This window comes from Pholcus phalangioides, unplaced genomic scaffold, assembly GCF_987345545.1.
Source record: "Pholcus phalangioides strain wild (caught in Gottingen) unplaced genomic scaffold, Ppha-v1.0 ptg000027l_1, whole genome shotgun sequence".
Classification (NCBI taxonomy): domain Eukaryota; kingdom Metazoa; phylum Arthropoda; class Arachnida; order Araneae; family Pholcidae; genus Pholcus; species Pholcus phalangioides.
The window spans coordinates 13,636,400-13,657,511 of NW_028301617.1; the positions used below are offsets into that span (position 1 = coordinate 13,636,400).

At 36.4% G+C, this 21,112-nt stretch overlaps 1 long non-coding RNA gene across 2 annotated transcripts; it reads right to left on the reverse strand.

Annotated features, from left to right (window-relative positions):
• Positions 1 to 9,989: 9,989 nt before the first annotated feature.
• On the reverse strand, positions 9,990 to 19,120 carry LOC149068497 (uncharacterized). Of its 2 annotated transcripts, none has more exons than XR_016195242.1 (3): positions 18,983 to 19,098; positions 14,780 to 14,907; positions 9,990 to 10,400 (listed from the first exon to the last, which is right to left on the reverse strand). It is a non-coding gene; the product is annotated as an uncharacterized LOC149068497 (long non-coding RNA). The 2 variants fall into 2 exon arrangements; XR_016195241.1 differs by lacking the exon at positions 9,990 to 10,400 and adding an exon at positions 10,901 to 13,249 and having other exon boundaries at positions 18,983 to 19,120.
• Between the last annotated feature and the right edge of the window lie 1,992 nt (positions 19,121 to 21,112).

Sequence of the window (21,112 nt, forward strand, 5' to 3'; positions counted from 1 at the left end):
GTACAAGTTCGTAAAAACGAACGTCGGTTGTATACAAGTTGATCATTTCACTCCAAAATGTCGAATTGAAACTGCCAATTGGAATTGTTTTGAAATTGCACCACTGAAATGTATTTTTCGAATGGACCTAAAGATGAAATAAATTTATATTGAAAAAACGTTTTTAAAAATTGCCCAAAAAAAAATTCAGATCGGAAAGCGTTGAACTGTGCATCACTGAAGTAAGTTTTTGGAAACGGAGCACGGGGGTGTAATGTGATAGGCCTCCTGGTGGTGTACCCTGGGTAACGCAAAATCTATCACACGTCATTGTTTCCACATATTAGTATTTACATCCTTCATTTACAATAGCTCAGAATATATGTTTACTTCCACACACCTATCAGTACTTGTCTTGCTTGGTCCTGTACATGTGCTTGTCTTTTGTGTACAAAACCTCATTTTTGGGCCTCGCTTGTTCACGCAGGCGGGGAGGGGTTCTCCCAGACGGGACATTGCTTCTAGCGTATGCCCTATCTGGGACGCTGTCCACCCGCGTGTTTGCCGTGCGGGGAGACCCGTAAGGCAGGAGATGAGGATCCTGATTAACCTGATGCGCTAGCTTTGGCCTCGGATTCAGCCGAAACGGGAGGCCTGGATTAGCCCCGTCTTATTGACTGGCGGCTGAAGGGGTTACACTACTGGGCAGATAGAGGGGCCGGACTTCGTGAGGTTTCTTGGTGCTGCTTCACATCGCTCTTGGATCTTGAACGTGTCTGCTTTGGTGGTATGTAGATCTTACCTAACCTGGCGTTGCATACTTATCTTCATTAGTTACGTATGCGCGTCCCCTTGTAGGGCTCCATGGTGGGCATGGTCGGTAGGTGCCAAATAAACTATCTCCAACATGGGGGGAAAATCAAAATGCACCAAAACGTCAAAGAACTGCTTTGAGTGAAACAATTGTCACTGAAACTGCTTCTACTGTCTCATTTTTCTTTCTGCATTCTTCTGATACGGATAAACATCTGGCCAAAGTATCATCATTCTTGATAGATAAAGCTCTCTGGCGCAGCAAGTACATTAAAATCAGTGAAGGCTCTTTGTTCAGGAGATCTCATTGAAACTAACATATCCAAACTCATTCAAAAGCTCACATCTCTTGGAAACATTTTCATAACAGTCGAAATCCATCCCACGTTGAATTATTCACGTGGAGTCATTTCAGATCTTAATTACCATGGATGAAGAACTAGTAACAAGACTGGCGTTTCAGGACTTAACATCTGCCAAACATATCATGAGCCACAATGATGGCAATTCAATTCCATCACGTAATATTATCCTGACATTTCCATCACCAAATATTGCCGAAAGATATCAAAACAGGGACGTCATTTAAACTTTTTCCAGGGCAGGGGGGGGGGGGCAAAGCACATGTTTTCATTGTATGTATATATATATATATTTGTATATAAACTGAAGAGCCAAAATAATTGGTTAGGCATGCGTATGCAAATAAAGAGATATGGAACCAATCAGAGTACGGCGCTGCGGTCGGCAACGCCTATATAACACAATAAGTGTCTGGCATAGTTGTTAGATCGGTTACTGCTGCTACAATGGCAGGTTATCGAGATTTAAGGGAGTTTGAACGTGGTGTTATAGTCGGCGCACCAGAGATGGGACATAGCATCTCCGAGGTAGCGATGAAATTTGGATTTTCACGTACGACCATTTCACGAGTGTATCGGGAATCCGGTAAAAAATTAAATCTACGACATCGCTGCGGCCGAAAAAAGATCATGCAAGAACGGCACTGACGAGAATCATTAAACGTTACAGACGTGCAACCCTTCAGCAAATTGCTGCAGATTTCAATGCTGGGCCATCAACAAGTGTCAGCGTGCGAACCATTCAACGAAACATCATCGATATGGGCTTTCGGAGCCGAAGGCTTACTCGTGTACCCTTGATGACTGCACGACACAAAGCTTTACGCCTCGCCTGGGCCCGACAACACCGACATTGGACTGTTGAGAACACGTTGCCTGGTCTGACGAGTCTCGGTTCCAATTGCTTCGAGCTGATGAACGTGTACGGGTATGGAGACAACCTCATGAATCCATGGACCCTACATGTCAACAGGGGACTGTTCATGCTGGTGGAGGCTCTGTGATGGTATGGGGCGTGTGCAGTTGGCGTGATATGGGACCCCTGATACGTCTAGATACGACTCTGACAGGTACGTAAGCACCCTGTCATCTCTATTGTGCATTCCGACGGACTTGGACAATTTCAGCAAGACAATGCGACACCCCACACGTCCAGAATTGCTACAAAGTGGCTCCAGGAACACTCTTCTGACTTTAGACATTTCTGCTGGCCACCAAAATCCTCAGACATGAACATTATTGAACATATCTGGGATGCCTTGCAACGTGCTGTTCAGAAGAGATCTGCAGCCCCTCTTACTTCTAAGGATTCATGGTGTCAATTACCTCCAGCACTACTTCAGACATTAGTCGAGTCCATGCCACGTCGTGTTGCGGCACTTCTGCGTGCTCGCGGGGGGCCCTACACGATATTGGGCAGGAGGACCAGTTTTTTTGGCTCTTCAGTGTATATATACCATTTTTAGTGTATTTTCAAAAGCCAGGCCAGTAACATGGATGAAGAACTAGTAACAAGAGCTTGCAGGGCCTAACATCTGCCAAACATATCATGAGCCACAAAGATGGCAATCTAATTCCATCACGTAATATTATCCTGACATTTTCATCACCAACATTGCCGAAAGATATCAAGATCGGTTATTATAACCTCAAAATCCGGCCATACATATCTAATACTGTAAAGATGCTTCAACTGCCAAAAATTCGGTCATTCAGGAACGGCGTGTCGAAGTCAACTCACCTGCGCAAAGTGCAGTGAGAAGGACCACATTTCGGACAACTGCACTTGAACATCATTCAAGTGCAAAGTGCATCAATTGCTGTGGTGATTACCCCATATTTGACAGAAAATGTCCGAAATGGAACGAAGAAAAAGAGATCCAGAAGATCAACCCAAGTTTTCGCCTGACGTCAATAAAAACGTTTTTTGAAAGTCATAAAATGTTTCAAACATGACGTGATAAAACAGTCATTACGTTCATTTTGGTAACGTAAAAAAAAAATGACCATCTGTTCGACTTTCGGAAGATAGATGGCGCTATTCTAAGAGACGGAAGGGAAAAAATAAATGAACTTATGGTGTAGATCGGATTCGAACACAGAGACCGTTCGAGGATTGTCCATTTATAATCACGCCATGCCTCTACCGATCGGACTATCGTAGCAACACCCATTGCATGTTATTTTATGAAGACTTCACAAGTATTGATTAGTTGTATTACAATTTCCGTTAATCTCCTGTTGAGTTTAGCCGATATGGTAGTTACTTTTTTTCGTTTTCTTTTATTTTTTTTTTTTATCCTTGAAAAATATAATAATTATAAATATAATTATTTGCGTTATTTATAATTATCGAAAAGAAAAAGATTTTAAAATTCATTTTTTTAGTTCAATGTGCACGTCAAAGAATCCATTGCATCTTTTCCAATTGTTGACAGATTTCAAAGATCCTCTGATCTTCCGTAAAAAACATGATATAGATGCAATCATAATTCATATAACGTGTTGGTAAATTTATATGAACAATTACTCATCGAAAAGTTTTACATTCAAACGAAATTGCAATTTAAAGTACTTCATTTATCTTGTGAAAACCTGTAACGAAAATAGGCCTAGGGTAATTTTGAAACACCCTCTGAAGGTTCATTAACAAACATTTTGAATAATTTTGATATTTTCATCCGGAACAGAATTTTTTAGTTCGAAAGAAATTCGTGATTTTTATGATGCAAAATCATTTACGCGCCATTTAATATCCCGCCATTTCATGATCTGCATGGCTAATGAAGGTCATGAAATGACCCGATATTTCATTAAGGTCAAGTATCACGTTATTTCCTGAGTTCGTGGTCATTAAATGACTGAAATGAAGTGATTTTATTTTTTTTTTGACCGACGTCATTCAGAGAAAATGACCAAATTTTTGTCATATTTGACGTCAGACGACTACTTGGGAAGGTCTTCAATAGCATTTCGTATATGGAAGCACGCCATCGTATAACATCTCACCAAGTTCCAATTGTTGGTAGATCATTAGCTAATAAGACGAACAATATCACCAAAGTATCCATAACAACTCACAGACCGAACCCAAAGCTGACACATCAACCCAAACATCATTTAACCAACCATGTAATAGTTGTGGCTGCTGTTGCTCTGCTGGATTACGGAGGGAAGAAAAGCAACAGCGAACACTTTCAAAATATCTACAGGTACTAAACCAAAAATCAATTCTGGAAATAAATCAAAAAAGAAACAATTTTCAGGACCAAACATTCTAAAAAGTCATTCAGAGAGCATTAAAATATCCCACAATTACAAATATATCACTACTTGATGACAAATCAATTGGAAACATGGATTTCGACAATCCTGCAGAATCCGGTGGTACTCGCCGAAAACTAGACCACAATGAATTAAAAAGAAAGACCTTGAACCGTCTACTTCTATTTAAAATTTAAATTTATGGACACCATAACTGGAATATTCGTGGTCTTAGATCCAATTACGAAGATCTCAAGAATTTAATCAATCGATATCATCCTGTTTGCGTGACACTCCAGGAAACTTTTACAAAGCCCGCGGAGACATGGAACATCAGGCCACATTCCCTGTTTCGTATTGATTACGATGACGGGAGTAGAGCGTGCCGAGGTGTTGCTGTGCTGGTTCTACATCATATGTCGTCGTGCGTTTTAACGTTGCACACGAACCTGCAAGCCATCACAGTAGAAATCTCTACAGGCCTAAGAGTTACCATCTATTCCATTTATCTGACACCATATTACAGAGAGATGCAGAAGATCTGATTAATCAATTACTTCCACTATTTTTTCGTCTTGGAGATTTGGGATTCTAACAGCAACACCACTCGTGGGAAAATGGTTGACCGGCTGTTAGACAACATGGATCTCGCCATCGTGAATGATGGCAGTTTCACTCATTTCCATGCCCCAAACAATTGCTTTACTGCAATAGATTTATCATTATGTTCGCCTTCACTCTTGCCCAACTGGTCCTGGTCGGTTGATTTGGATCTCCACGGGAGCATTCATTTTCCTCTAGTGGTTGAGTGTCTTGATCGCCACCATGGAATTCCTGAGGGACCTCTTCGATGGAAGATTGTGGCATCCCGATGGACTGACTTCACGTTCAAGGCAATGAATGAATGAACGCCAGGGTCTATGCCACCGGACTTATCCCGTTGCCGAGATCTCTTCCAGCCCAGCTTCGTGGCAGATTCTGGAACAAAGTGAGTGCACCTAACAGTCTGAGTGTGTAGCTAGTGTTGTGTATGATATTTCAGTGCTGCCATCTATACTTCAAATTGTGAGTGAAGTGTAATTATTGAATATTTGTAACGTTGTAGGCCCGTTGCTCTGATGTGGCGAGACTTTTTAACGGGGAGATCGGCTCGCATTCGCGCCTTGAAGTTGGGAACCACAGAAAACCAACTTCAGCCGACCACCACTGTGGGGTTCGAACCCGTATCCTCGCATCGCGATTCCGTCACTATAACCACTCGACCACCACAGCGGCTCACGGTCAAGGCAGACAAGGCAAGGTCCTGAAGTTGGTTTTCTGTGGTTCCCAACTTCAAATAATTTAAATTTTTTACTAATTTTGTTTATATTGTGAAATATAAATCAGTTTTCATTGTCTGAAACATTTACAACAAAACAGTTTTTGGTATAATCACCCCCCCCCCCCCCCAATGATAACTTTTAGTTTGTGAATATTCTCCGGGTCATGATGAGAGGTTTTAAAAGTTTGGTTATAAAGATTTTAGAAAAAAACATTCAGATTATATAAAACCTTAAAAAAATATTTTAAAATTAGATAAATTTTCAGAAATAAGTTCACAACAAAAGTAATTAAATCAAAGTTGTGATTGATAAAGGAAGCTATTCTTATATAATCACCTTCATTCTAAGATAAAGAACTGTTGTTCTCTTCAATGCACATACACTTAAATTCTATATCACTCACATTTCTTTAAGAGTTGTGCAATTCAGCCCTGTTGGTTCAATTTTCTTGCTTTCAAACTTTAATATTGTGGTCTACAAACTTCAATATACCCATCTTCTTGGCGAGAAGAGAGAATATTCTGTCTCTCTTCTCTCAAAGGACTACTATTATAAATTACTAAAGAATATTCTTATCAAAAATAATTTTTCTCAAGTTATTTATTGAGATTATTTATTATAATGAACATTATTACATATATTCTTGATAACTCTCTCTGGAAAGATTTCGGTAACTGAAGAATATCCTCTTCTATAATATTCTCATTGAGGAGAATATTCTCTGGAAGGACTTTTATTAATAACTTCAGAATAATTATTATTTTCTATAAGAATATTCCCCAGTAATTTATGAAAATAGTCCTTCCAGAGAATATTCTCAAGGATATTATATGTAACTATATTATAAATAACAGGAGAAGAATATTCTCAAGTTATTTATTATAGTAGTCCTAGCAGCTATTCTCGAATATTCTCTTTGATTTGAATTTTCTCGAGAATATTTTCCGAAAGATTTTTCTCGAGAATATTTTCCGAAAGATTTTTCTCGAGAATATTTTCCGAAAGATTTTTCTAGAGAATTTACATCTCTATGCCAGAAATATAAAGTATAACATGCCAGAAATATAAAGTATAACATGCCAGAAATATAACGTTTACAACGATGCTAAAAATACAACTTATAACAAAATGCCATAAATATGACGTACTAGCTCTAATACCCACGCTGCCCGGTTAATGAATGATGCGACAGGTGCAGTAGCCCAGGTAATTAAGGAAATGACTGTGGTGCAAGAAACAAAAAAAATTGAATAATTAAATTGCGCATATGATATAGTAAATTACTTCTTCAATGTTTGTAATTTTCTTTTTTTACCATTGGCTGCAATACTTATGTTGTTTTTCATAATACAATAGCTCTTGAGCAATGCATTGATTGATTTTTTGAGAACAATCTTAAAAGCATCATTGAATGTGTGCTTATTTGAGCATGGAGTGAAGTCAAAGTCGCATTCACTTAAAAATAGCATAGTTAGTTCACAAGCCAAATTTCTGGTTAAAACATTTAAGGAAAATCTCTTCAAGAGGATTGGAAACCAATTTTTGCACAACTATATAACTGTAAACGACAGTATTTGTAACAGTCGTTGTGGTGGTCGAGTGGTCATAGTGACAGACTCGCATCATGGGGACCCGGGCTCGAACCCGGGTCCCCGAGCCCCTGAAGTTGGTTTTCTGTGGTTCCCAACTTCAAGGTGCAAATGCGAGCCGATCTCCCCGTTAAAAAGTCTCGCCACAGAGAGCAACAGTCTTACAAACAGTACAAATATTCAGTCACTACACATCACTCACTTCACTTCTGAGATATAGATGGCAGCACTGAAAAATCATACACAACACTAGATACGCACTCAGACTGTTAGGTACACGCACTTACACTTCCGGCACAACTCACTAGGTAGTAAATTGCCTATGGCAATAGATCTGAGTTGTGCTCGGTTTGAAAAAAAAAAAAAGCCTATTATAATTACAGCAAACTTCCTGAGGGAATGTCACCTTCAGACTCCAACAAAGAAGGAAATAATAATAATAGCAGGAGGAAGAAATGCCATGCCAACAGAAGAAAATGATTGACCATCACCATCCAAGTATTGTTTTCTATGCTCTGGCGATTTTGTTTTTCGGCGCCCCTAGTGTCTAACGCCCTTGGCGACTTTCGTTCGGGTCTTCGGACATGTTTGGCGCAGAAAAAAAAGTTGCCCAAAATCTTACTTACACTTCCGGCACAACTCACTAGGTAGTAAATTGCCCATGGCGATAGACCTGAGTTGTGCTCGGTATAAAAGAAAAAAAGTATTTGTAACATCAGGATGAGGATATGCCAGGCACCCTCCCATCTAGTTTGTTGATATATGCATATGAATTATCATAATTTAGTTCTCTTTCAAGAGAGAGAGAGAGCTTTTCACCACAAAATTTACATTTGAGAAATTTCAAAGTGGAAAAAACACAACAGCGAGCTAGGTAAACAATTACAGGCAATATTTCTCCACATTTTTCAATATCGTTGCTATCAACATATATTTGAGAAAGAAGATTAGCAATGTAAGCAGAGAAATTTGTGATGTTCGTCAAATTGTCAGAGTCGCCATCAAAGTCATCTACTGTAACAGTACCACGTGCATAGGTGTACGAAGAGTTTTCTCAGGGGGGTTCAATTTTTTTTTCTTTTCAAGGGAGTGGGTTTCAATTTTTTTTTTATTTTCAAGGAGGGTTTTTACGTTTTTTCCTGCAAAATAACACTATAATCTCGGCTTGGGGGTTCTAACCCCCCCCCCGATTTGCGTACGCCAATGACCATGTGAACCAGAATTATCAGAAAGTTTCATGGTGCCCTGTAATCTTAACTTCGACTCTGATTCATACACCTGTCTTATAGACACATGGTACTGTGATCTTGTTTATTTTTTCATTATTTCTCATTAACTGTACCTATTTTACTTTTCTTCATTTAATTTTTAAAAAGCACGCATTCAACGAAATGAGCAATTTATTAGATGATAGGAGGAGCATAACTTTTCAATTAATGCTGAGAGCGCTCTGAAAAGACTAGAAAGAATGATTGAATTGGTGTTTGTCAATAAAGTTTTAAGACGTTGTTCTAACTTCGGGCATGAATCTCTTTAGAAGGTACTTCTGTGTGGAGATGAATGACTAGACATCTCGCGTGAATCGCTTCGAGAGAAACCCATAAAATTCTCCATGCTTAAACTGAGAGCATCCAACGAAAAAAACTAGCATTCATAAGATGGATGTGTAATCACCGTATGACGAAAGATTCATCTTGATTTGTTTGAAAATTATATTATTCTTACAGCCGATAGTTACTCCGAGTTCGAAAAACTGTTATCGTATTTTACAATATTAGATAAATATGACAATTTTTTTGCTCATGCACGAAATCAGGATTTTAACTCAGATCATCGATTCACTCGACTTCTTTTATTTTTTTAACTCATGTTTTGGGTGGTCTGACTTTTTTTTTTCTTCCGCAATATTTTTTACTTTATAAACCCAAATGAATTTTCACTTTCAAAACTAAATTTTTTCAAATAGATTTTGATTCACACAATTTTCAAATGATGAGATTTATTTCCCCTCTTTCACATGATATTATTTTGATAAGCATTGATTGCCCTTTCATATATTTTCCTTGATTTTTCACAAACTAATAAAAAAGACACTACTGTATATTTTTCTGTATCATCTTTACCAATTTTAACAAAAAAACTCAGTCTTGAGCGTAGGTGGAAATAGACTTGGAAGTCTGGGGGGAGGGGGACGGTCATTATTTCTGGGGGGCACGATGATGATGATTATGTCAATTCATATATACGTTAGATCAGTCAACTTCAGTCAAACATGGCCCCACATCCTGCTGCAAGACCCCCCTTTTAACAGCCCTTCTATATAGTAAACTTTTAGCTTAAAAAAATAAAAAAAATGACAAGAATTGTCGCAGGCAATGTCCGGGCTGGAGCCCTGTCATCCCAACTCTTGAGGAGTGTGCCATGATAACGACAGAATACCATTTTTTTGGGAGATATATACCTCTTTCTATTTTAATTAGTGTTATCAACAGTTTTTATTTCAACAAAATTTGGAGAACAGTGGGAAAAAAATTTCCAGGAAAATTCTTCATAACGAATTTACAATCTCGCGTTTGAGGAAAAAACGCACGTGTTCGAAACACGTAATGAAGGGGTGGGTAAAATTACAACCAATATAGATAAGGATGCGGAGTGATATAAAAAATTGGTACAGTGGTTTATTTACATCAGGACCCAAGTTAGAGCGAACGGAGTATAGTTCTGTTCATTCTCAACTTCTTTTTCCGAAGTCCTCAACACATGTAGAGTTGAACTCAATCGCCTTTGCAACACCTTGAACTTCCTTCTCCAGTTGTTTTTGTCTCTCCATCATTTTTTTCGTAGCTTCTTCAATAATACTCCTCATCTCCAGTTTGAGATCACTGATGATTCTTTCGATCTAGCTGAGTCTGTCTTGAAGTTTATTGTCCTTGGCTGTTTCCTAATTTTCGCTCAATTGGTTGTCCTCACATTTTTTACAAGTGTAATAATTTTTCCTTGCTTTTGACATTTTTCTGAAGTTGGATTCTGTGACCCCTGTACAGACTGGATTTAAATACTGATTGCACATTCTGCAATAGAAAAAATCAGTCTTATCAATTACTTGACCTTTGCACTTTTCACATGTCAAATTTTTCATTTCGTGTGAATGTCTATTCTGCTTTAATGTCATTGTTTTTTGGTTTTTTTTTTTCGATTTTCATTTATTTAAGCTTGATTTGTTGTTAAGTTTTAGTTGTTATTATTTTCTCATAGATGGCAGCACATCTTTCTTCATAAATACATTTACTTTTTATAACCTTATTTTTTTCAACACAGCTCTTTAAATTACCATCTAACAAACATATTTTACAATTTTTGTTTACTCACATTTTCTAGATGTTTACCTATTTAAAAATTGAAAAAACATTGAAATTTGTAGGAGCCTGCAAAATAACATGCTTGTAAACAACACGTACTGCCAGATTGTTATGGAATCATCGAATCTCACATCGGTGGAGTCAAAAATAATGCTTGCTTTCCCCACCCCCCTCCCACAAAAATCCTAGTTATGGTCCTGACTATGGCTATTGGCAATAACCTGTGAAGATTTTATTACAAAATTTACACAACAGAAATCCCTCTTGAGCATTATTTTTCGACATTTTTGAATTAATCTTTTAATTTTCTCGGGCCATTTGACACAATCACAAACAAACAAAGAATATGTTACTCATATGGATAAAGTTTTCACCATGTGAAAAACCTAGTGTTAATACATTCAATAAGTGTGTCCATGGGATCAACTTTTTATACATCCTTTTGTGTGTCGATATGGGATACTACAAAAAAAAATCTATCAGTGTAGCTAGCAGTACGCAATGAGAAAGTTTCATTAATAATTTAGTTTCCACACACATCATCATTAACAGTTTCACAGAAACTACTTGACCTTGTCAATTCAAGCAAATGTTTTACCACAGATTTCACGCTTATGACACTTCTCTTACATGTGGACTGTGTCGGTTAAAATTCTCTGCTTGAGAAAATTTTTTACTACAGATATCACACTCATATGACTCTTTTCCAGTATGGACTCCTTTGTGTAGGTTTAAATGGTCTAATCGAGAAAATGTTTTGCCACAGATTTTACAGTCATGCGGTTTCTCTCTAGTATGGGTCATAAAGTGTGATTTTAAACTTCCAATTTGAGAAAATGTTTTACAACAGATTTTGCACTCCTGTCGCGTCACTTTTGTGTGGACTTTTTTGTGTTTGTTTAAAGTATCTGCTCGAGAAAATTTTTTACCACAGATTTCACACTCATGTAGCTTCTCTCCCGTGTGGAGATTTTTGTGCCTATTTAAATCACCTACAATAGGAAATGTTTTACTACAGACATCACATTCATGTGGCTAGTCTCCAGCGTGGATTTTTAGGTGAATGATTAAACTGGTATTTCGAGGAAATGTTTTATGACAGATATTACATTCGAATGGCTTTTCTTCAGTATGGACACTTTTGTGTTTGTTTAAACTGCTTCTCTGAGAATATGTTTTATGACAGACTTCACACTCGTGTGGCTTCTCTCCCGTGTGGACTGTTTTGTGGATGTTTAAATTGTTACTTCGAGAAAATGTTTTATGACAGAGATAACATTCAAATGGCTTTTCCCCGGTATGGACGCTTTTGTGCTTCTTGAAATTACTGTGGTTAGAAAATGTTTTATTGCAGATTTCACACATATATGGCTTCCCTCCAGTGTGGATGATTTTGTGTAGGTTTAAATGGTCTAATCGAGAAAATGTTTTACCACAGATTTCGCACTCATGTGGCTTTTCTCCAGTATGGAGCCTGTAGTGTAATTTTAAATGGTGAAGTCGAGAAAATGTTTTACAACAGATTTCACACTCATGTGGCTTCTCTTCCGTGTGGACTCTTTTGTGTAGGTTTAAATGGTCTAATCGAGAAAATGTTTTACCACAGATTTCACACTCATGTGCCTTCTCTATCGTTTGGATGCTTTTGTGCATATTTAAATTGCTGCAGCTAGAGAACGTTTTACTACAAATATCACAAAATATGAATGTTTAATGTTGGTAAAAATTGTAAATGTCAGAAATTTTCTCATCATGGAAATATCACACTTGTGTGGCCTTTATTCTCCACTATGGACTCCCGTTTTGTTATTTAAATTTCTTACTCAAAGAATATTTTACCACAGAATTCACAATTGCATGCATCTTGTCTTGTGTGTGGACTGTTTTGCATTAACTCAAATCGCTGATGTCAAAAAACGTTTCATCAAAGTTATGAGGCTTGTGTATTTTATATATTTTTTGTATATTTGCATTTTTTGCAAAACAATTCTTTCCACAAAATTCACACTCATGTGGTACCTCCTCAGTGTTAATTTTTGTGTACTTCTTTACAGTGCTGATCTGATGAAATGTTCTTCCACAGATGTTGCTTCTTTTTGCATAGATTTGAAACTTGCCGATTTCTGAAAATATTTTAATGGAGATATCACACTGATGTGTTTTCTTTATGGTGTCGATATTTCAGTCTAATATTTTTACAGACACTAATCTAAATAAATCTATATAGATTTCTTTTCATCAATGTTCTTCTCCAGCACTGACACTCGTGTGAGTTTTCTTCAGTTTGAAATTGATCAGAAGTTAGAAATTATGTCCACGTTGATTTAAAACTGACATTTTCTTCATCCACTAACCTCTTTATGTAATCTCGCAGATGATTTACCCATACAATTAGAGATGTTTTTGCACTGAGAATAGGCAACTAAATCAGTTATAATTTCTGGAATTCTGGAAAAGTCTGGAAAATATATTTTTAAAAATTTTTTTCTCAGCATATCCTCTTGTAAAGAAAGCTTCTGCTGTTTTATCCAGCTGATTATGATGGGAATTTTTGATTACCTCTGCAAAAGAAAATGTATTATAATCACAAAGTCAAATCTGTCACAATCAAGGTCGGCAAAGTTTTGGTCAATACAGTAAAACTCTTGGTAAATACCATTAACATAAATTCCTGAATAAATAATAATAATAAATTCACATTCTTAGAACAATGCTAGTGCCTAATCACCTTGATTAATATATAGATTTTTGATTCTCCACAGCTAGTAAATAAGCTTGAAGAAATAATGCATTTTTGCCACACTCCTTTTCCAATTTCATACCATTCAGTTAGGCCATAGTTTGTTCTTATACTTGGCTCTTGGTTATATAGATTTCTGGTCAAAATCTATGCTTGATTGGAAGTCTATATATTAACCAAGAGGCAAGTGTAAGAACAAACTATGGCCTAACTGAATGATTTGGAATTGAAAAAGGAGTTCTTTCCCCAAGCTTATTTACTCTCTATAGAAAATATATAATGAGAGCATCAGATCTTGAGGAATGGCAAGCAAGTGTTAAAATTGAAGGTAGAGGGATCAACAACCTCAGGCCTCAAAGCAGAATGTTTTGCATTGTTCTGCAATGAGCCCTAGGCTGACTGGAAATGTTATGCGGTAAAAATTCCCATAACATTGTTTTCTGCACTTTTCTTAAAATTCTTCCACATTTCTCTGCAGCAGCACCTGATCGTTCTGCGACGTGCATTGCAGATTTTCACATTTTCTGCTTTGGGAACTTAAGGTATGCTGATGGCAGAATCTGAAGAGCACTTGAACATTAAATCAAGAGTAAAAAGAGAAAGTGAGAAGCTTGGACTCTACCTAAACATAAAAAACAAACAAAGATCATGATTACAGCAGATATGCACAGTTTTCAACCAGATGGTGAAAGTTTTGAGAATGTGGACAGTAGGACAGGGTGATATTGAAACTTTTACATCTTGATGCATCATCAACTTTACATCATGACATAATGATATATGCAGAGCTCTCACTCAAAAAATGAGAAAAGGTAGGACAAGAGGGAGGGTACCTCCTAAGACGATGTAATCATATCATTATGAAAAAAAAACTCGTTTTTTTATTTTTTTTAAATTAATATTTTTTTTCATAGCACAATTGGGTAGCGTCAAAGTCAAAAACCTAGAATAAGTCTATGTATCCAGCTGCTTTGTTATGCAAAATGTTGTTTCACTGTAAATGTTTACTATGATGTTATCTCATTTAAGGGTGTGCCCAGCACTGACTTACTGAGGAAAAGCTATTCTCCCCCTCCAAAAAACAAGCATTTACACATTCTTGTTGACCCATTTTGAAGAACAGTTCAATATTTTGAAGGTAGCTGAAAGGAGGCAGCAGAAAATTCACTATAAGTTAGTGCTGGCAGAAAACGTTAATGTGAAATCATCTAGTATCACATATTTTTGTTACCACTACCCAGGATACTCCGCAGTTTTAAAAGATTGTCTATATTCATGAAAATGTGTAAACGTGTAACTTATGTTGAAAATTTTTAATTTTTCCCTGCAAAAGGAAAAAATTAACACTTACTTCAACTTTCCAAGAAGAATCTTTAACCTCTTTTATTTGAGTAGGTGGAACAAATATTTCTTCCATCACATTGTACCATCCCTTGTATTTTGCTCTTTGAATGTGTAACAGTTACTTTGGAGTCTCTCCTGCATGCCAAAAAGCAATTACAAACAATCAGATATTATAATTCACAGTTGATATCTGATAAGTTATCATAGTCATCATAACACTATAATATAATTACATTGGGCTTCCGGATCGAATGAGATTGCTCGCCATTTTTAAGGGGAGCTCCTTCACTTAACAAACTGGTGTAGAAAATGGGAAACATTAATAAATGAGCAATGGTCACAGATTTTGTGATGTCAAGATTTTGTGAAAAAAATAAGTTCATGTGTGCTTCTACCATTGCTTGGAATGATGTCCAATCAGTTGCCGACTTCCAGATAAGTTTGATGCAACATCTGTGCAATTTTTCTTTCCTTATAAGGAACATTTGTAGCAGGATGCATGGAGTGGAGGCTCGCAACTACAGCAATAACCACCCCAGGTGACAACATTACAAAGAGACGATGCTCTTATGCTGCCAATGTGTGTTATAAGGAAAGAAAAGTTGTCTGACTTGGGTACACCTATATCAAAAAAATTATTAAATTTTTTTAATTGTTAGTTTAAAAATTATATTGTTCATAAAAGACCAATTTCAATTGCTTCAAATTATTCTCAATGACATTTTGAATTTTGAAATAACTATTTGGATTCATCTGTAACAACATTTTAAGGCCAATATTCGGCTGCTGAAATATTCAGTAGATCAATATCCCAATATTTTTTCACGTTAGATTAATTTCGATTATTGAAAATGATCCTTAATATAATTTTCAATCTAAAACCAGAAACAGCTACTTCATTCATGATTTTAAGAAAATAAATAATTCTTATTTGGCCGCAAAATCAAACAAATACTCTGCCATTCGGCCAAATTATTATTCATCCCATCCCTATTTTGAATGTTTCTATGTTATGTCTTCGACATTATTAAGGCAACTGCTAACATTTAGAAACAGATAGTAAATGCTTCAGTAACCATAGAAGACTGATTCACTAATCTTCATAACTTGTTTAACCCCTAAATTCGGCTATTTTGCTCTAAAAGCAACAAGAGAGCTTTTATTTTTCCAATTAAAAGCACTTTATATATTGCATTATTAAAAGCAGTTTTCAGCATTGATGATAAAAAACTCCTAAACATTGGATTTTTACTTCTGAGCTGTTCAAGAAGTTTATATAGTTACCAGCAGAATTGCTTGAAGGTACACGTCTCTTATTTGTAAACAAGCCAAGCAAGTATGATTTGTGACCGTTGCATTTTGGAGGGAAATGCAATGTATGGAGGAGAGATATCACTGTGCATTCTTCAACAATGACAGAAAAATAAATTTGGCAAACAATAAATACCATTTTCATACTATTCAAATCTATGTAAATCATATAAATAGTGTGTTGCTTAAAAATGCAATATCCCATATTTTTGCTAAATATTGACAATAATATTTTTTTTTGTCGTGCAATAGAGAGAGCATTCATTTGCTTAATATATAATCCTTCAAAAATTTTCTCCTCTGGGATATTTCAACACTTGATAATTAAAGTGTTAACGTTTTATTTCTATTTCACATGCAAAACGTTTTAAGGTCATTTGATGATTTTTTTTAGCAATAACTTTAAGCTTAAGCTATTGGATATGTAAGAAGAAAACAAAGTTGGCTTGCTCTTGGCAAAATTCCAGTAATTTTTTATTTATTTTTTTATATTTTCAAGATTAAGGTTGGAAATAAACTAAATCTAGGAACATCGGTAGAGAACAGATACTATTTTTCCGTCGTAAATTAAAAAAATTTCCAGCAACTCATGTTAAAGAGTCATTTTATGGACTTCAAAATCCATGAAAATATTCAAATTAAGTTTCGTAGATGAAAGATATTTTGTACATAAGCAGCATCTTTTCTCAGCCACCTCGTTGGGCATTTTGCCTGTTGTGGCCTTGTATTTGTATTCGATTACAGATCTTCTTGATAAAACAAAGAATCTGGTCAGTTCTGGTTAAATATGGAAGGTTTCCCCTTTCTCAACTGGGCCATCAAGAACAAGCATCTTAAACTCCTTGCTCTAGGCACTACAGTGCTCCATTGAGCACCTAGTGTGCTTGATGCTCATGTCTGATTTTATGCCCTTGAGCACTTGATCAACGCTTCAATTAAACACATTGTAAGAATTGCATTCAAGGACTACAATTAGTGCAGATTTCAGACATACATTTGTCAGAATAGTGTAAGGGTGCTGTTTGTTTGATGATTGGCATAATCAGTGCTGGAGGCTCAAGAAAGGTTGAAGACCTCTGGTATATAATCTGTATCCTCATCACTAGAGGGAGTTACCAATACAGATATCTAGATTAAGATTTTGATCCTGATGCACAATAAAATACCAGAGCCTAATGTTATTCAAATTTACCCAATTGTTAATTTTAAATGAACCCTGTTCTGATCATGGCCTCTATAAATGGGAAGCAGATACTTCCTTTTAAAAAAAGGAGGGCCCTGGGTAGAAATGGGTATCATTCAAGGAAAATCACAGCAGAAATCAATGGGGAGAACATAAGGTCTCCATCCCAGATGTGTGAGGGATTTATATTTCTTGCTAGGTTCCTTAGACAAGAAAATATTTTTGTGCAATAAACATTTTATTATATAAATGGGGGATTCGAGATAAGCATCAGGACAAGGGAAGATCCTTAATGGGTGGGTGGCCAACAGGATCCGAGTTAATCAATGATATTATAAATTATTGAATACTTTTTGGAGCAGCTTTAGTATATTGCAAGTGGTTTCCGGGCTATTACGCCATGGGGACTAAGGGATTTTCTTCCTAACAGTTTGCCCACACCTGTGACAGGTATCTTCTGAGAATAAAGGCCGGACATGAAAGCCTAAGACAATAGTTTTAGTATAATCTAGAGATTTCCTTGAAAAAATTTTTTTTGGATGGCCTAACGATAGATCAACAAGCCAGACATAATACAATGCCACAACAGGCAAAATGCTCAATGAGGTCGCTGAGAAAAAGATGCCCATAACAAGTATGGATGTCATATATTACTAAAATACAGGAACTCAATTAAAAATGCAATCAAAAAAATTGTAAACAAAACATTATACACGACAAAATATTATACAAAGCCCATAAAATGTATTTATGGTTGTCTTAACCTCCTCTGGGTTGCCCTACCTCCCTCGTTCTTTCTATTCAGATAGCACTAGTTCCGCTGAGTTTTCAAAAGGGTTGCTCCTTTGTTTGTTCAACTGTGTCTTTTAACACTTGAAACACAGCCGTTACATTTCATTGTTCCCGGTTGTTCACTGTGTAACTGTACTTTGCTGGATATCATTGCTCTGTAGAGTTTGCGCTCAAATTTCCCTTGTTAAGAGAAAGCAGTGACTTATTTAAAAGGTGTCTAATCAGTTTCATTGTAATTCAATACATGATTAGAAATTAAAAATTTCCCTATGACATCAAAAATTTTGCCCACGAGAGAGTTTTAAAAAAATGACCGTTTTAATTCTACATTCTTAATTTTTGTCTCGTTGTGTTTTTCAGCAACGTGTTATAATTTATTTCTCCATATAAAGTGGGTAGTTACTATCCCATCACTCACTCGATGTTGCGCTAAACGGACAGTGAGATAACAATTTCCTACCTTAAGCCGGGTTTTCCTAGGAGCAGGTTTTCTGTGCCGCATGCAACGTGATTCGTCCAGAGCGACAGGCGGTCCACTCATCAATAAGAAAAGCAATACGACTGTTTTCCTACAGAGCGCAATACAGCTCGCGACAGCGCTTTATGTCAGGCATGATTGGCGGACTGCTTCTGGAGGAGTCAAATGCGTCGTGCACAGCGCGTTTTGCCCATGTTCTCTTCACTCTTGTGTGTGTTTTCTTTCCCTTCCCTTCAAAACCGAAGCATGCAGATGACAGAGTAGCTGATGCCAAGGCCGTAGGGTGGGGGGGGGGGGATATGTACCTTTATCTCTTACTTATGAAGTGTTAATTCGGTCCCGCGTGCGTTTACTGATCCGGGAAGAGCTGTACTTGAAGAGTTGACGACGAATGAATCCGACCGGGGAATTAGTAAATTGCATGAAAGATGGAATCATAATTATACCTCTCGATGACTGTCATTCAATGATGATTTAGCGGACTTGATTTGAATGATTAGAGTCCTCTATACCTACTGGGGGTTTCAGCGATCACCAGTGACGAGAGCAACGAGATGACTGTAAACATTGTCGACTGTGACTGCACCAAACTCTCTCTTCCTCAATTTTACAGGGCTTTATTAAGATGACCATACGTCCCGGTATTTTCTGTTTTTTTTTGGCCGTCCCAACTTTTTGGCAAAAGTGTCCCGGTTTTTCCCGTATTTTACACCCCAAGTAGTCGCCTGACGTCAAATTTGACGTGAAAATTTGGTCATTTTCTCTGAATGACGTCAGTCAAAAAAAAAAATCACGTCATTTCAAAGTCATTTAATGACCACGAACAATAAAGGTCAGGAAATAACGTGATTCTTGATGACCTTAATGAAATATCAGATCATTCCATGACCTTATTAGCCATGAAGGTCATGAAATGACGTGATTTTTTATGGCGTAAACGATTTTGCGTCATAAAAATCACGAATTTCTTTCCAACTGAAAAATTCTGTTCCGGATGAAAATATCAAAATTATCCAAAATGTTTGTTAATGAACCTTCAGAGGGTGTTTCAAAATTACCCTAGGCCTATTCGTTACTGGTTTTCACAAGATAAATGAAGTACTTTTAATTGCGATTTTGTTTTGAATGGAAATGCAAAATTTTTCAATGAGTAATTGTTCATATAAATTTATCAACGTACGTTATACAAATTATAATTGCATATGTTTAATATAATGTTTTTTACGGACGATCAGAAGATCTGTGAAATCTGTCAAAAATTCAAAAAGATGCAACGAATTCATTGACCTAAAAAAAATGAATTTTTTAAAAACTTTTTTTTTCGATAATTGTAAATAACGCAAATAATTATAGTTATAATTATATTACTATATTTTTCATGGATAAAAAAATAAAATAAAACGAAAAAATAACTACCATCAGCTAAACTCAGCAAGAGATTAAACGGTAATTGTAATATAACTAATCAATACTTTTAAAGTCTTCATTAAATAACACAAATAACACCAGATGGTTGCTGCTACGATAGCACGATCGGTTAAGGCATGGCGTGAGATACATAGGGACTATCCGGTGATAAACTAGGTTCGATTCTGACCTGCGCCAGAAAGTGATACTTTTTTTTTTTTTCCCCCCGTCTCTTCAAATAGCGCCATCTATCTTCTGAAAGTCTAACTATTTGCAAATGGTAAATTTTTGACGTCATTTTTGACGTTTCCAAAATGGACATAATGACCATTTCATCACGTCATGTTTGAGGCATTTTATGACTTCCAAAAAACGTTTTTATTGACGTCAGGCGACAACTTGGGACGAAGCCAACTTGAATTTTTATTCTTTATTGAAGTCAAAGATTGACATTATTTTTCAACTCATAAATTATTTTACGATAATTACAACTATATATGAGAATATTAATCTCCCACATTTGATTGAACGTTTGTCTTTCGTGGAATACATTGTAATCCACTGCAATTTGCATCATTTCCCGCCATTGGGATTTTTCCGTAATTTCAACAATATTTGGCAACTTTGTTTGGTTTTGACGTTGTTTTTGGCGATAATTAGCGATGTGCCGTATTTGGAAACGCAATGTCCCGTATTTCTCTCGAGGAAATATGGTCAGCTTAGGCTTTATGCAAAAGAAGGGCTTTAACTGCACTAAACTTATAAAAAAAAATAAGCGCCATCTTTCGAAAAATTTAATTTCAGCCTGCCGCACTGAGCTATAAGGAAAGCTTAAGTTTACTTATAGTTCAGTGGCCTGCCGTGACTTGGAATCGTACGAGGAAATTCTGATACGAGTTTAATTGTAACTCTGTACGAAAATTGTGACAATATCACTACGAAACAGTGATGGTAATTCCTGTGAAATTTCCTATATTCGTGGAAAAAATTGGCCAAAATTGGTCCACATGGGAAACTTCTTGCTGTTTGTGGGAAATTTTGAAAGTTCGTCAAACGAAAGAATTTTTATTGAAAAAAATATATATAAATGCAAAACAATGCGTTTCTCTCTAGTGTAAAATACTTGACTGCATATTTCCACTAATAGATGGCAGGACAATTTTCGGAAT